This window comes from Bubalus kerabau, chromosome 1 (genome assembly GCF_029407905.1).
Source record: "Bubalus kerabau isolate K-KA32 ecotype Philippines breed swamp buffalo chromosome 1, PCC_UOA_SB_1v2, whole genome shotgun sequence".
Lineage (NCBI taxonomy): Eukaryota > Metazoa > Chordata > Mammalia > Artiodactyla > Bovidae > Bubalus > Bubalus kerabau.
Genome location: NC_073624.1, coordinates 197,107,150 through 197,123,257, shown reverse-complemented (window position 1 = coordinate 197,123,257; position 16,108 = coordinate 197,107,150).

Sequence of the window (16,108 nt, the reverse complement as noted above, 5' to 3'; positions counted from 1 at the left end):
AAGGAGCAAAATCAAGGAAGAAAAACCAAGTAAGATCTATCTCCCTTTAGTGGCCAGTGTGGAAGGCCAGAGTGTCCAGAAGCTCTAGAAATCATTAAGAGCACACTGGCTGACAGCTGATTCATTTATTCTTCAGAAATATGTGGGTGTGGTAGCCAGCTGATGCAGAGTTCCAGGATTCTAATACTGTTAATATATTTTGGAACAATGGGGAACATAAGTGATGTTTCTCAACATTTTAAGTACTAAATGCTATTTTGGAGAAGGAAAAGGCAACCCACTCCAGTATTCCTGCCTGGAAAAATCCCATTGACAGAAGAGCCAGGAGGGCTACAGTCCATGGGGTCACAAGAGTCAGACATGACTGAGCAACTAAACTACCATCAACTACCAAATACTATTTAATTACACACTCTTTGGGAAAACTACATTTGACTGACATCTTGTTCACTTATTTTAATATTTCCAATGAGTTGACAACACAATGCTATTAGTAATACCTGTCATGTAAGGCCTATAATCAGCAAGTAGCCAAGAAAGTAGAATCAAGTATGCTCTATTGTTTCTTTCCTACACCCTTACTTGTGATATCAGTTTTGTATTAATTTTCATTAAAAGTATTTTAAAATAAAGAAACCTATTTAAAATCATTTATATACTATTGTAATGCCTTTATTTATGTGGGTTTATTATTTCTAAAGTACTCACACATATTTTATACAATTAAAACAAAAATCATACCAAGTTTATTATCTCAGTTTTACAAATAAATGGACACTCAGAGAAGTTACATCTTGTGTAAGATCCCAAAGTGAATAAATGACAGAATTAGGAAATAAACTCAGCTCTGATCTCTTTCACCTCAGCATAGCTGACTTTTTTGTTATAGTACCAAAGCAAAGAGGAGTTTTGTATTCCAACGGTTTTAAAGTTCATTTTAGCACTGACTTCATTTCTCAAATGAAATATCGTGCATAAACCTGAGGCACGTAATAAAACTGGGCAGCAGAACACCCGCTGATTCCCCTCTATCTCCGTCATGCAGAGACCTCTGAGGAACTGGCACTAAATCCAGTGTTTCTCGGAGTGTGGTTTGAAGGCACATAGCATCCGGATCTATGCCCTTACCCTTAGGCATCCTCACAGGTGGGCAGAAATACTACCATTTTGTGGGGGCAAAATGGAAATGCAGGGCCCAATGTTAAAAAATTAAGAATTTTAAGACAGTGACAGCAGAACCAAGTAAGAGGCCCTTTCTGATTGACAGCATAGGCTGCTTGTCTGTGAAGCTGTCCTTGTGTGTAGACCAGCATTTACCTTCAGAACCCTTTAACTAAATGGTTTCTAAACCTGTGTGCTTATCTTTTCTCAATGACCTTTGTCTATGCTCTAGTTCATTCTTATATTCATATTTGCCTTGGGGAAGGGTCATTAAATCTGTTCAAACTATATTATAGTGGGGAATTTTTAAGTCATTAAAATGTATTTTCCTCCTGCCTGCATACCAGGCCTTCACTCTAGCTCACAGCAAAGACCCATATTTCTAAGGGAAACTGGATTCCTTCTTTTAAGAAGGAATCTGAAGTAAAAGATATTTATCTTGTAAAATGGAAGCTCATAGCTTGAAAGCAGGTATTTCAAATTCCTTGGATCTCCTCCCATTCCTTACCCCACCATTACAATATCAACTATCAATATTGGTGGGCTCAGCTAAAAGACTGTATCACTAGACTGTCACATGGCCGTATGTTCATCACATCTGTCTCCTATTGTTCCTGGATACCCAGCAAAGTTGTATCTTTGGAAGAGTGGCTAACAGAGGATGGAGTGCTGTTTATAACTTCTGGGCCTAGCCCCAAACCTGTATACTCCTCCATACTCCACTTCTTTTCCTCAGTTGCAGCCAAATGCAGAGGGTTCTGTGGAAAACTCAGATATCCTGGAAGATGAAGCTAGAAGTGGAAGAATCCTGATTAGCTCCATGCATCAGAGCATCTTGGTCTCCAATGACACACTGGTCCATGTTGGACTGTTTTGGAACTGAGAATAAATCTGTACTGTATTATGTGCCCAAGATTTGGGGTTGTTGTGTTACAACAGTTAGCATTACTTTACCTGACTATACATACAGGCAAGATATTTCTGACACTCCTGGGGCTTAGCAAGAGTTAAGAAGAAAGATAAAAGTAAGCATTTAAAATAATATATTTATTTCTGACCCAGGAAATTTGTGTGAGGAGACATAGAAAGGAGAGTTATATGGCCATATATATGTCTCTTGAGGTTTCCTCTCTGGGTATCATCTTGGAGAAATCCTGTTAAACACATCAAAAGGAATGTTGAGGGTATCATTTCTTGCCCTTGTCTACATTTGTGACTCTGAGAGGAGACTTTCTTATCCTGATAAAGGATAGGTCATGGCAGTCTGGTTGGACACCATATCCAGGTAGAGGGAACCCCTGATATTTAGCTTTCCAAAGCATCCCTGGTTCCTATCAGGTGTAGACAGAGCATATAATAGTAGAGTCTGATTGAAGAAGAGGCTAGAGGGATTGGTGATGGGAGATCAGATGTCTCTCTGGCATGGGCAGCTTCAGAGATAACCAAGTTAGGGCCAAAGGTAGTCAAAGCCACATCACATAGAGGTCTGGAGAAAGAGCACAAACCCAAATGAGGTCAGAACCACCTAAGAATACCAATAGAGTCCAATCAAACTGAGTCAAGATCACAAGTTACTCCACCTGCAGAATTTAACTAAGAACACTTTCAGAGTAAGCCATACGTAGATGAAGAAAAGGCAGGAAAGTTTGGGTAGAAGGGCCCTAACTCTTCTCCACTCCCAGAAGGTTTTGTAAATCACCTCTTACAACCAATGTGCCCAGACAACATCACATGGAAAGCAATAGGGCATGGGAGCCACCTCAGAGAATATCGTGCTTACTCCAAAGACGAAACACTATTAACAGATTGATTGAATTACCAGTATAGATTACACTTTAAGCAGGGTTGAACGTTGAGCAATTTTTTTTTCCTATTAGGAGATGGGAAATTGCCAGAGTTGGGGAATGGAGGGAATGGAAGTTGACAGGGTTGGAAGTTCAGGTTAGTTTAAAACAAAATATTCATATATTCTTTGCATACCCAAGTTTTGATATGAGTTAAGCTTTGCAAATCTATGTATGATTAAAAGAAAAGTAACCTAAATAATTTCAAACTATCTACTAAAACTTCACACACCCCAGGACTCTCCTGAGAAAGTCTGGCAATAACAGGTTTTTATAAATGTATGGCACTCCTCTTCTGTATTCGGCTGTGCCATGCTATTAAAAAGTATAATTTCCCCACACCCATTCTTGTGAAATAAAACACACAACAAGGAAAAGTGCATAAAACAGTGTTAGGCTTTTCATCCTTTCTTTCTGAGCAGGTCTGGGGGAAACCAATCTTGCCAAGAACAATGTCAGAAACAGCAATTGACTACAGTGATAACAACATACCCAGAAGGCAGGTTGTCTGACAATAAAGTTGCCAAAAAAGAAATTGCTGTACCTGTGGAGACCTTGAGTAGTTCCATGAAGGTGGTCCATAGCTGATAATAAAGGCAGTGCAGAGCAGCTGGAAGTTCCTCTAACCAATGAGAGTTTCCTGAAGATTCTGAGCCATTTGGCTTTGCTGGGTCACTCCAGAAAATATACAAGTGCTGCATTTGAGAGCAATGAAAGTTTTTGTGAATGAAAGAAGGCAGCAATTATCACTATTAGACCCTTCCCTCTTTATATCCATATTTAAAGTTCACTTTGGTTAGTGATGGAAACCAAAGCCTGTCCCCTGATAATTGGGCACCAGATATAATTGCATGAGTAGAGAATAGCTATAGCAAGTAAGTAGGAAAGTGCTTGGTTCCTCTGGCTCTGTGTGATATTTAAATTGTTTTAACCAACGCTTTTAACCAATGCTTGAGTGTACCAAAATGGCCAACTAGAGTTTTAAACAGTAGTAAGAGAGTACAAGCTAGAATATTTCAAAGTTCAACTCTAAAATGGATGTATAGTTTCTGCAGAAACCATAATATTTTGGGTCATTTCAGATTGTATCTCTTGTCCAGAGGATACCAGAGAGTTCTTGTTAGGCTGGATGGAGATAGCACAAAGAGCTAAACAGAAATGGGGAAGAAAGCCCCTGGGATTGTAAAAGTCTGTGTAAGACCCTGTCCAGAGTGATGCTGACTTGCCAGGTTTTCTTCCCTTTTCCTTTGTCCTAGAAGTTTATTAGGAAGAGAGAGAGAATTAAGAGAAACAGCATAGACTTCATGTTCCCCTGGTGAAGCATTAAAATCTGTATGGGTTCAGGTGTGCTGCTCATGTGCAAAACCATCCAGATCTTGATCTGTTGCCATTTATGTGGTATTAGTTTTCTCCACAAGTGAGCATTCAAGCTTATTTGGGATAGGGATATTATGCCAGTTGGTGTCCTAACAGACTGGCACACTCAGACTAGGATAATTCAATAAGGGTTTAATAGAGGAAAAAAAGTGGGCAGGGTTTTAGGAGATGGTACATGGGGAATGGTATAATGCCCTAAGAGCAACAGAGCTAGAGATACCACCCTAGGCTCAAAGAAAGCCAGAAAAAGGGTCTTAGAGCTTCTGTTCCGTGACCTTTCACAGAGCCAGTGGAGGGAAAGAATGCTGTCTTACCTTCCTGGAGCCTCCTGCAGGGGCACCATGGGCTGAGCTCAAGAGGAAGCCAGAGGGCTCAGGAATCCTGAGAAGCTGCCTGAGCACAGAGCATGGTGGGAAGGGCTGAGCGAGGATCTGAGCGAGGCAAACTAAGGATCCTCAGCATGGACACATTTCCCTTTCTCTTTTAAATACATGGCACCTGGCCTTAGTAACCAGGGGCTTGATTAAGAGGCTGCTCTTGGCATTTCAATGGCTCTTTTTCCTTATCTATATAGTAGCAAGGCATCTGCCTGCTTTTACTTCCCACAGGAGAGGAATGGTTTATCTATTTGAGGGGCCCTAAAAGAACCTGACTACAGGAATGAGTTCAAAGCATAATTTACACCAAAGCAATAACAGACCCCTAAAAGCTCTGATTAAGAGTCTTAAATAAATTCACCTTCTGTAATTGCCAGTACACATCTCTGTCCTCGACTTTATGAACCAACTCCAGCACCCCCGAGCTTACATCCCTCCTTGATCAATCTTCAGCAAGGGATTTACTTCTCTAATAACACGCTTCTCAACATCAGGCAGGTCCCAGAATGACCATCAAACAGAGGCAATGCGAACAGCTGGGAGTATCTGATGGTAGTAAACACAGATGTGCCTGACAGGACATTAACTGCTTAGCACATCGATGTAACTGACTTCCCAACGTTCAGCAAAGCTTTGTAGTCCCTGAGATGCTACTGCCTGGGTCTAATGATTGCCATGTTTCCGCATCCGCTCTTTGGCAGTGTTTTCTGCTGCATCTGATGCAGTGCTTCAGCTTGGTGTTAATTATGAGATCGGCTCAAGGCCTGTGATTTAGAGCCTGGGCTCAGAACCCTTTCAGTAATTCAGTTCCTGTAAGTCTGTGTTATTGGCTCCTGAATGCAGTTGCTTAAGCTAATTAAAATATAAGCTGGAGAAATTCCTTTCTTAAGCAAAATTGAACCTGATATACACACTGAATATTGTACCTTGTCATGTCCTTGTCTAGCTCAATTCTACCTCTTACTGCTTACCTCCTGCTTGAGAATTTCTTTTTAAAGCAAATGTTTGAATTGCTTGAGTCAGAATTGGCCTTTCTGAAAATAGTTTGATTGTAAAACAACTTGGATAAAGTATTGAAGTACGACAAGGGTTTTTAATTTTTTTTGTGGCATTATCAGTCAACCAATATCATCATGAGAAGACAAATTGATAGTCTGTTAGTAAAATGGGGAAATCCTTCAAATAACTTGTTCATCACACAAGTAAATGGCATCGTTGGACCAGACAGACATGAGATAACAACACTGATAACTAGATGAGGGATCACAATGGCTCTACCTTGTCCTACCCAATCTACCTAACACTGGTGTCACAGATATTTGCAGTATGGTTGACAAAATTAAGAGCAGACTTTTGCAAGGAACAAAATCTTTTAGTCTGTTAATCCAAACACACACACACATACACAACAAATGCCATCTAGTTTCAAATCAATGTTTCTGTGTCTCTTTCTGTTTAGGTTTCCAGATCTGATGGAGAAAAATCTCTGGGCATGGTCACTTGCTAGCATTTCTAACTGAGCTTCCTATCTTATAAATGTTGTCTTCAGGCACAGGTTATACTGACCACTGAAATACACCACTGCTCCTGAAAACCCCCTGAATAGCCTGAGACTACTGTTAACTGGTCAAGAGTGTCTCTGTCACAAAAAGCACTTGGCAAAAATCTTGAAAATTCTGCATACTATTTTCTATTACAGAATTGCTAAGGCCAGGATGATAAACAAGTTTATCTCTTGGCCATCCTAATTATTTAAGTTGTCTGGAATAATGGTCTTAGAGGGAGTCTGGGGTGAGTCCCACATTCATAGAAAAGAGGGCAGGGTTGGCTGGGTAGTCTTGAAGGTCTGTCAGCCTCTACTCTCTTTCAGTTGCTGAGATAAGAATGCTTCTTGAAGTATACATGTGTTTTACAGACCATATATGTGATTTTATTATAATTATTGTATAAATATAATGCACATAGGGCTTCTCTCTTGGCTCAGCTGGTAAAGAATCCACCTGCAAATGTGGGACACCTGGGTTCGATCCCTGGGTTGGGAAGATTCCCTGGAGAAGGGAACGACTACCCACTCCTGTATTCTTGACTGGAGAATTCCATGACATGACTGAGCGACCTTCACTTCATTAATGCATATATACTTCATACATGTATATATAAAAATATAACAGCACATAAAATTCTGGAAGAATTCATAGAATCTGGCTAAGTTTTAAAAAGTAATTTAATGTTTGTTTTAAACAAACATAAGTTTATAGGTTTGTTTAAAACCTATAACAAAACTTCAATAGTTAGAGAATAAATTATTCTAGTTTGCAAAAATTATGCTAGACTGAATTGCAGAGATAAATACAAGCTGGTCCTTACCTTTGAGAAACTTGATTTTTTTTTTTTTTTCCTTTTTCCCCTTTGATTTCAACCAATTTGCACTCTCACATAGGTATCAGCTATGTTTTGAGATAAGTCAGCTTAATCAACCACTAATATTCTTTGGCTATGAATGACACAGCAACTTTGTGAATCCCTAAATGTTGTGGGTACCTTGGAAGGAAGGTAACTTCTGTACTTTGCCCAATGATTGGCTGGCTCCAGGGATTTGTCATGAGTCCCCAGAGAGCAGAGTCACAGTGGTTATCATCCTAGGGCACTCTCAGCAGGCCACAGTGATATTAATTGACACTGGGAATTCTATTAAGTGGCTTGGAATACTTGAGTTGACCCATCAGGGTACTTGTTCCACTGGGAAAAGTAAGTGAAGTGGCTCAGTTGTGTCCAACTCCTTGCGACCCCATGGACCATAGTCTACCAGGATCCTCCGTCCATGGGATTTTCCAAGCAAGAGTACTGGAGTGGGTTGCCATTTCCTTCTCCAGGGTATCTTCCCGACCCAGGGATTGAACCCGGGTCTCTTGTATTGTAGGCAGATGCTTTACCGTCTGAGCCACCAGGGAAGTCCAGGGAAAAGTAAATTAGGATCAGAAACCTGCTTGGTGATTAATGAATCACCTGTGGCAGATTCATTTTGATATTTGGCAAATCTAATACAGTTATGTAAAGTTTAAAAACAAAATAAAATTAAAACAAAACAAAACAAAACAAAAGGAACTGAATGGTTTTAAGAGTTTAGTTCCAAGAGATTTTTTTTTAGAAATCAGCCAGTAGTTTGAAACTACACCAACTGGAGTTTATCATATAGTTATGTACTCAGGCTAATCTAAACAGTAATTCCACCTTTTTGGGAGGAAATATAGTTACACATAGATTTAAAAAAAAAATAACAGCCTTTAGTATTGGTAGTGTGCATGCTAAGTCGCTTCAGTTGTGTCTGACTCTTTACAAACCTATGTACTGTAGCCCGCCAGGCTCCTCTATCCATGGGGATTCTCCAAGCAAGAATACTGGAATGGGGTGTCGTGCCCTCCTCCAGGGGATCTTCCTGACCCAGGGATTGAACTCTTGTCTCTTACAGCTACCTGCATTGGCAAGCAGGTTCTTTACCACTAGCACCTCCTGGAAAGCCCAGTGGTAGTGTGGAACAACATACACTTTAACTTAATTTCAGGAGACCCTTTTTTTTTTTTCATATGATGGTTTTGTTATTTTTTAAATGGCTGAGTTATCAATTCAGCTAGTGTGCAGTAATTTCATACTTTTTAATATGCATTATCTGCAATAACACTGTGGCAGCTCCACACCATGGACTAACACACAATACCTAGAACAGACTTATTGTATTTGGTTTTTATGTAAATAATAAATGTTTTTAAATTGCCTAAATATACCATTCTGAGCTGTTTCATTCTACCAGGAAAATACCAGGGAGAGCCCCCTCGTCGCCTGTCACCAGGAGACAAGACAGTATTATGTTGTTCACGTGTGGAATTAGAATATCTTGAGGTTGTACTTTCTTTCTTTATGAAATAATGGGGTCCTTGACATATTAAATCATCCATTTCTACTCTGGAAAGTTTGCAGTCACACAGGACATTTTGTGTGGATTACATTCTGGGAGAAAAAGCAACATAGTTTTGTTTCGTTATTTTCAGCCTATGGAATGACTTGCTTTTGTCTGTCCTGTAAGTCAGATGGAGCTACTTGACATCTACAAACTTTCCATGTTAGAACGGTTATCTGATGAATTCAATCCACCTCCATTTCCATATGTAGGATGGACAGACACCCAGAGGGACACCCACAGACCGCCTGCAACCCTAAAGGAAAGAGCTGTCAGGTTCCCGGAGCTGCACTTACCCATTTCTCTTTCCGCTTTCTGTTGTTTCTTTGTGTTGACTTTGTCCCTGGCATAATTTTCCATACTAAGTAGAACAAGTCTCCTACACATTGTGTATGTTTAAAGCGACAGGAGATCCTCTTGACCCTTGCTATCTTGGAGGTTGTGATAGGAGGCAAGGTATGTGGTGTGTAGGCAGAGACTAGCGAAGCCGTAGGCTGGGATGCTGTTAATGAGACCAGGTGGAGGAGCAGCAGCGGTGTGAGGCGAGTCATAAATGCCCGGCAATCCTTGCCTGATCTCAGAGGACAGCAATTGGAGGTAAGGGTGCCCTGGTGCTATCTAGGCAGCAGGAGGCCAAAGGAAATGGATGAACAAGAGAGATAGAAAATCCCTCTAGGCAAAATGTCAGATGTGGGGCTGCATAAAGAAACTTCCAGTTCTTAAGCACCAAATAAATGCTTGCCTGCCCATGCTCTGATATACCACATGTTCTTCAACATAAAGACAAGAGTAATGTGTAAAACTAGTAAAGGATGCCTAGAAAAGTAATATATGTATAGAAAAGTAATATATAATGGTAACTACATCAGTTCCTTTTTAAAAATAAAAAATAGAAACTACTTTCAAGAAATGATTGTGCTTGGTTTGACTTTTAGGTGTTCAATAATGCTGGTCTCTAAGTATTTAGGATAATTCTGACTACTCAGAACTCAACTAACTCAGCTCTGTGAGGTTAAGGCCTGCCTATTGGTTCACTATTATATTCCCAGCTGGCAAACTACTCTGAGCACTGTGGGAACTAATAAATATCTGTAGATGGAGAGACTGACAGATTAAATCAATCCTTTACCTACGAAAGGGAACTTTTACCAACTCATACTTCAAGCTGGGGTGAAGGGCAAACAGGGAATACATTGTCCAGTTCACTATAAGGGCTAGAAGGTCAATAGTACGTCTTATTTTCTTCAGCTTTTGATTTTTTATATTTCATGCTTTTTGGAATATTTGTATTATTTTTCTGATAAGTCTCTAATTGCCACTTGGTTATACTTTATTAAATTAGTTTTAATCAGACTATGTCTGGTATTCACTTTCCCTTTTAGCTATTTTTCTTCCCTGTTATGTGGCTGACTCTGTGACAGGAGCAGACATAGTTATCTAATTTACAGCAGTATCACCAGAGCCTGGCATAGAGTAAATGATCAATATATATTTGTTGCATAAATGGATAATAATTGTCTCCTGATTTCCTTCCCTCTTTTCTCTCAGTTGGAGCCCTAGTAAGATGACCATAAAGTGTGACGTTGAAATCAGGATTCTATTTTTAGAGTGAAGGGAGGCGCTATTGATGATCACACCAGGACAAAGTCAAAATCTGAGATGGTCCCACCCAGACTGGGACATATGATATTCTATTTTGAAATGTCTTTTCCATTCCACCCCCTCCCTAGGATGGGTAGGGGCTTCCTCAATTATAATGAGCAAACCATTTTAGGTAGTAGACATCAGGAATCAGAACACATCATTATTTCTTTTATCGCAAACAGCCAATAACAGTCAGTGATGCTGGCTTTTCTCCCAAAACTGCAACAGGTTCTCTCTCTCTCTGACCATTTTCACTTTGATTTGTTTATTTGTTTTTGTTGTTTATAAGGATCTTTTGTTACTAGGTCTGGCTTGCTGGATGATTCCTAGTTTCTTGATTCTACATAGTCTTGCTACCTGGTTCTCATTCCCTCATTACCCTGCTTAGTTATTGTAGACTTCCTCCCCCAGGCACTCACCTGAGTTAATTATTTGGGTTTTATGATTCTCTCCAATGCCCTTTGAAGTTCCTCCTGGCAACTTATAGCCTTTTTCTTCAACAACCACAGTTCAGTTCAGTTGCTTAGTCATGTCTGACTCTTGAACTGCAGCATGCCAGGCCTCCCTGTCCAGCACCAACTCCCAGAGTTTATTCAGACTCATGTGCATTGAGTCGGTGATGCCATCCAACCATCTCATCCTCTGCTTCCCCTTCTCCTCCAGCCTTCAATCTTTCCCAGCATCAGGGTCTTTTCAAATGAGTCAGGTGGCCGAAGTATTGGAGTTTAAGTTTCAATATCATTCCTTCCAATGAATATTCGGGACTGATTTCCTTTAGGATGGACTGGTTGGGATCTTCTTGCAGACCAAGGGACTCTTGAGTCTTCTCCAACACCACAGTTCAAAAGCATCGATTCTTCGGCGCTCAGCTTTCTTTAGAGTCCAACTCTCACATCCATACATGACTACTGGAAAAACCATAGCCATGACTAGATGGATCTTTTTTGACAAAGTAATGTCTCTGATTTTTAATATGCCATCTAGGTTGGTCATAGCTTTTCTTCCAAGGAGCAGGTGTTTTTTAATTTCATGGCTGCAGTCACCATCTGCAGTGATTGTGGAGTCCCCCAAAACTAAAGTCTGCCACGTTTTCCCCATCTATTTGCCATGAAATGATAGGAGATGATGCCATAATCTTAGTTTTCTGAATGTTGAGCTTTAAGCCAACTTTTTCACTCTCTTCTTTCATCAAGAGAATCTTTAATTTTTCTTCACTTTCTGTCATAAGGTTGGTATCATCTGCATATCTGCAGTTATTGTATTTCTCTTGGCAATCTTGATCCCAGCTTGTGCTTCATCCAGCCCAGTGTTTCTCATGATGTACTCTGCATATAAGTTAAATAAGCAGGGTGACAATATACAGCCTTGACATACTCCTTTTCCTATTTGGATCCAGTCTGTTGTTCCATGTCCAGTTCTAACTGTTGCCTCTTGACCTGCATACAGATTTCTCAAGAGGCAGGTCAGATGGTCTGTTATTTCTTTCTCTTTCAGAATTTTCTACAGTTTGTTGTGATGCACACAGTCAAAGGCTTTGGCATAGTCAATAAAGCAGAAGTAGATATTTTTCTGGAACTCTCTGGCTTTTCGATGGTCCAACAGATGTTGGCAATTTGATGTCTGGTTCCTCTGCCTTTTCTAAATCCCACCTGAACATCTGGAAGTTCATGGTTCACATATTGTTGAAGCCTGGCTTGGAGAATTTTGAGCATTGCTTTACTAGTGTGTGAGATGAGTGCAATTGTGCCGTAGTTTGAACATTCTTTGGCATTGCCGTTCTTTGGGATTGGAATGAAAACTGACCTTTTCAACACGCACCAGAGAACAACAATGCACTTGAGCCAGCCTAGATTTTTGGCTGAAACTCTCACCCCTCAAATGTGAAAAGGAAGCTTCCCTACTGTTCTGTCCTGCCTTATATCTTCACTGGGTCTAGACTTGGTCTTGGAGAGCCTCCCTCTTCCCTCTAACAGGAATGCAGACCACTACTTATCAAGTAAGGTGGCTTTCTTTATAATCATTACCTGTCATGTAGTAGAATTGAAAAAATATTCCACCAGGTTACATTATATGGATGATTGGGGAAATTTTTAAAGCAAGGATCATAAGAGAATTTCTGTAGTCCTTGGCACTTCATTAAGAGCTCTAATAGTCTGCTAGATGTAGAATGGATTTTCGTTCCCGTTGTTCTCCATTCTTCCAGGGTTGACATGCAAGTGACAGTGCTAACATGGGTACAAGCAGAGTTTGAGGGTGCCAGGCAGTCTTAGTTTACATCACAGCTGTTTTTGATAGTTTCCTGGGAAAGACAGCTTCCAGATCTACGGATCTTCATGTCTGTGGGGAAGTGCCCTTGGTCCTATTAGGACAAGGGATTCCCTGGACCCATGGGAGGTTGAGCTGTGAGCACTGCTTAAAACACAAACTGTAGAAGGTGTGTTATTCACATCCCCTTTCCATTATGCTATACGTGGAATTAATCAGCATGACTACAACTCATCACTTTCAAATGAAAATGCAATTAAAGCTGGAAGATTTCAATCTGAAAAACACATTCAGGAGTTAGGTCTTTCTATTGTTTTATTAGAAAGGAGCCTCCATTGCTTTCTTGATTCTCTTTTAATAGAAGTAGTGATAAAAATAAAATGGAAATGAAAGATGATGGATGGCCTGTAGGTATCTTATTCAACAACTGAAAACAGACATATAAATAGAAATATTAATCAGTTCTCTGAGCATAGTTCAGGTGCTAAGCTGTGGAATGTAATAATCCCACAGCTTAATTATTATTTTTATGGATACAGTGGCCCAGTACACTTCAGGCAATTGGATCAATAAAACCTTCTGCTAGAGTGGGTTGGGCACAGGGTTGTACTACTTTTCTGTCAAGCAAACAGGTTTGGATTTATACTGGATTCATGCTAATATTTTGATCAATGTGTCTTGGATCGTCTTCATTTTAAATGCACAGTTGAAGACACTTGCATTTAGATCCCAAGTTGGACCTTAGTTTTGTTCTGGAGATGTGCCTGCTCACACCAAAAAAGATATCAATTGAACTGAGCCATGTGATGCTACATAAAATCAAGCTTGCTACAAAAATAAATTGGCTGAAACAAATGCTTTCTTCAGAAATGTCACTACTGAACAAGAAATAAAAGAGATATATTTTTTTTTCTCCCAAGAAAGAGTAGTGGATCACAGAGAATTATTTTCCTGGTATTAAATTTTAAATATAATTTTTTCTACAGAGAGTTAGCATTTGTTTAAGACATATAAGAATGCAGATTGAAATGTCTCTTGTCCAGCAACAGATCTTCATAAAAATAATCTATTTTAATGTAGTCCTTCTTTGTAGGAAAATTAAAACCTGCATGTGAAAACATGGCAGAGTTTCCTTTTCTTTCTGGATTTTCATATCATCAACCTATTATCACTAATTACATTATATTCTCCTATTTTGCAAGGTTAGATATTTCAGGCTGGCTCCTAAGAATGATAAAGTAAATGTTCATAGGTCATCAAACTTGAAGAAATAATGGAAATTCAAAGAACTCTGTCTTCCACATTTTTGGAAAACATTTTCCCACACACACTGAGATAGCATTAAAATATTTACCTCCCCCAAACAGAATTCTGACTGTCACTACCAGGTTCAAAACACTGACTCAATCAGGGAAACAACTTTGAAGCAAAATGTTAACCTTATATTCATTATTATTATTCATTTCCTTTTTAAACTATTCAATAAAATTTTTATGAAATACAAAAGATTTCAATTTTCATCTCTTTGGCTTTTCATTGATATATGTCCCCATGTATCAATGTGGTTTCAGCAGATATGATTATAAGAAGATAATATCAAATGAACTATAAATGGCAAAAATTTAAAAAGAAATGCAATGGTAATCTTTTATATCAGAGCTGTGTCTATGCAACTTGCAAACATACAGATGTAAAAACAAAAAATGTCTCACTATCCAGATGTTAATTCTGAAATAACTTTAAATTTGGGATGTTTTGTCTATACTGTGCTAACCAGCCTGTGTTTCTATATGACTGTTCACACTGTGTAGACAAAACAGATGGATAATGTGACAGCACCATTCATTTTTCTATCCAGATGTTCTGCCATCATTTGGCAGAGTCATCCCACTGGCCTGACAGTTGATGCTTAATGTAAACTTCAGATCAGTATACTAGTTACATCTGGTGGTTTTCCCTGAAAACCTCCTGATCTTTTAACTTTCTAATTATTTAGCCATTATTATTCTGAATAAGTAATTAATCTGACACTGGGTAGCTTATTATGTACTGTTAAAATATTAATGGAGAAACCAAGGCATAACACACACACGTGTGTGTGTGTGTGTGTGTGTATGTATATACATGGCAATGGCATCCCACTCCAGTACTCTTGCCTGGAAAATCCCATGGATGGAGGAGCCTGGTGGGCTGCAGTCCATGGGGTCGCTGGGAGTCGGACACAACTGAGCAACTTCACTTTCCCTTTTCCCTTTCCTGCATTGGAGAAGGAAATGGCAACCCACTCCAGTGTTCTTGCCTGGAGAATCCCAGGGATGGGGGAGCCTGGTGGGGTGCCGTCTATGGGGTTGCACAGAGTCGGACACGACTGAAGCGACTTAGCAGCATGTATCTCCATATATATGAATGTGTATAAATAGAACATTGTATAATTTTATTTCATATATGAATTTTATTCTATAATTGGTTTATTTACTAGTAATTAGAGATGACACTCTGGCATGTAAATAAACAAGTAGCTAAATATATGTATATCACCTAAAATTTTACTCTCATATGATTACAAGTGTACTTTTGAGGGGTATACCAAAGAAAATCACATTTAATGTTAATTTACCATTACCTAAGGCTTCTTTGAAATGTATTATTTGTAAGGAAGTAGATCTCTATATGATTATAAAATTCTGGAAATTTATACCTTGTGAAGTTCTTTTCTTCTTCCACAGTAATGATATGCATCACTTACAGTAAGAATTTTAAACTAAGTGTATTTTTTTTTTTGCATTTCTTCAGAAACTCTAATTTAAATATTATTGTGACAATAAATATCTTTGCTTCAAGAACCCTTCATAAAATGTAAGAGCTTTTAACATGAAATAAATAAATTCATTGTTCTCTGAGATTAGGTGAGTGTCTCGGAAATATACTATGTTAGAATGTTAATTGAGTTTGACACAGCATGGATATAAAATGCATCATACCACTCAACTTACCAGCAGTAGAACTGATCACCAATTCTAATCGTTGTCTGCATGCTGACAGCATACTGAGATGGAGATGTTGAATATTTTAGTTTGTGATATTATCATGGTTGTTTAAAGTACTGACTACGTGTTTTGAAACCAATGTATGTAATTGGTATGCTTGTAAGAACTAGCAGGCTGAGCACATCATTTATTTATAGACTCTTTTGATGTAACTCTATGGAGGAAAAAGTTAATAAAACATGGTTCAAAGATAAATTTACACTCACCACTATAATATGACATAAAGCACAAATTATTGTACCGAAAAAACTGTTTTCTAGTGAAACTCATTTTTTATCCTTGAGTTATTCAGCAAAGCATGAAGAATAGGGCTGGGGAGAAGTAAAGAAGTACATAGGTATTGTTAACTCTTGAAACTTTTCTGAAGCAACTGTGACAATGAAAATCCATGTGCTAACAATGAAAAATCAAGAAATAGGAGAGGGTTCCTAAACCTTC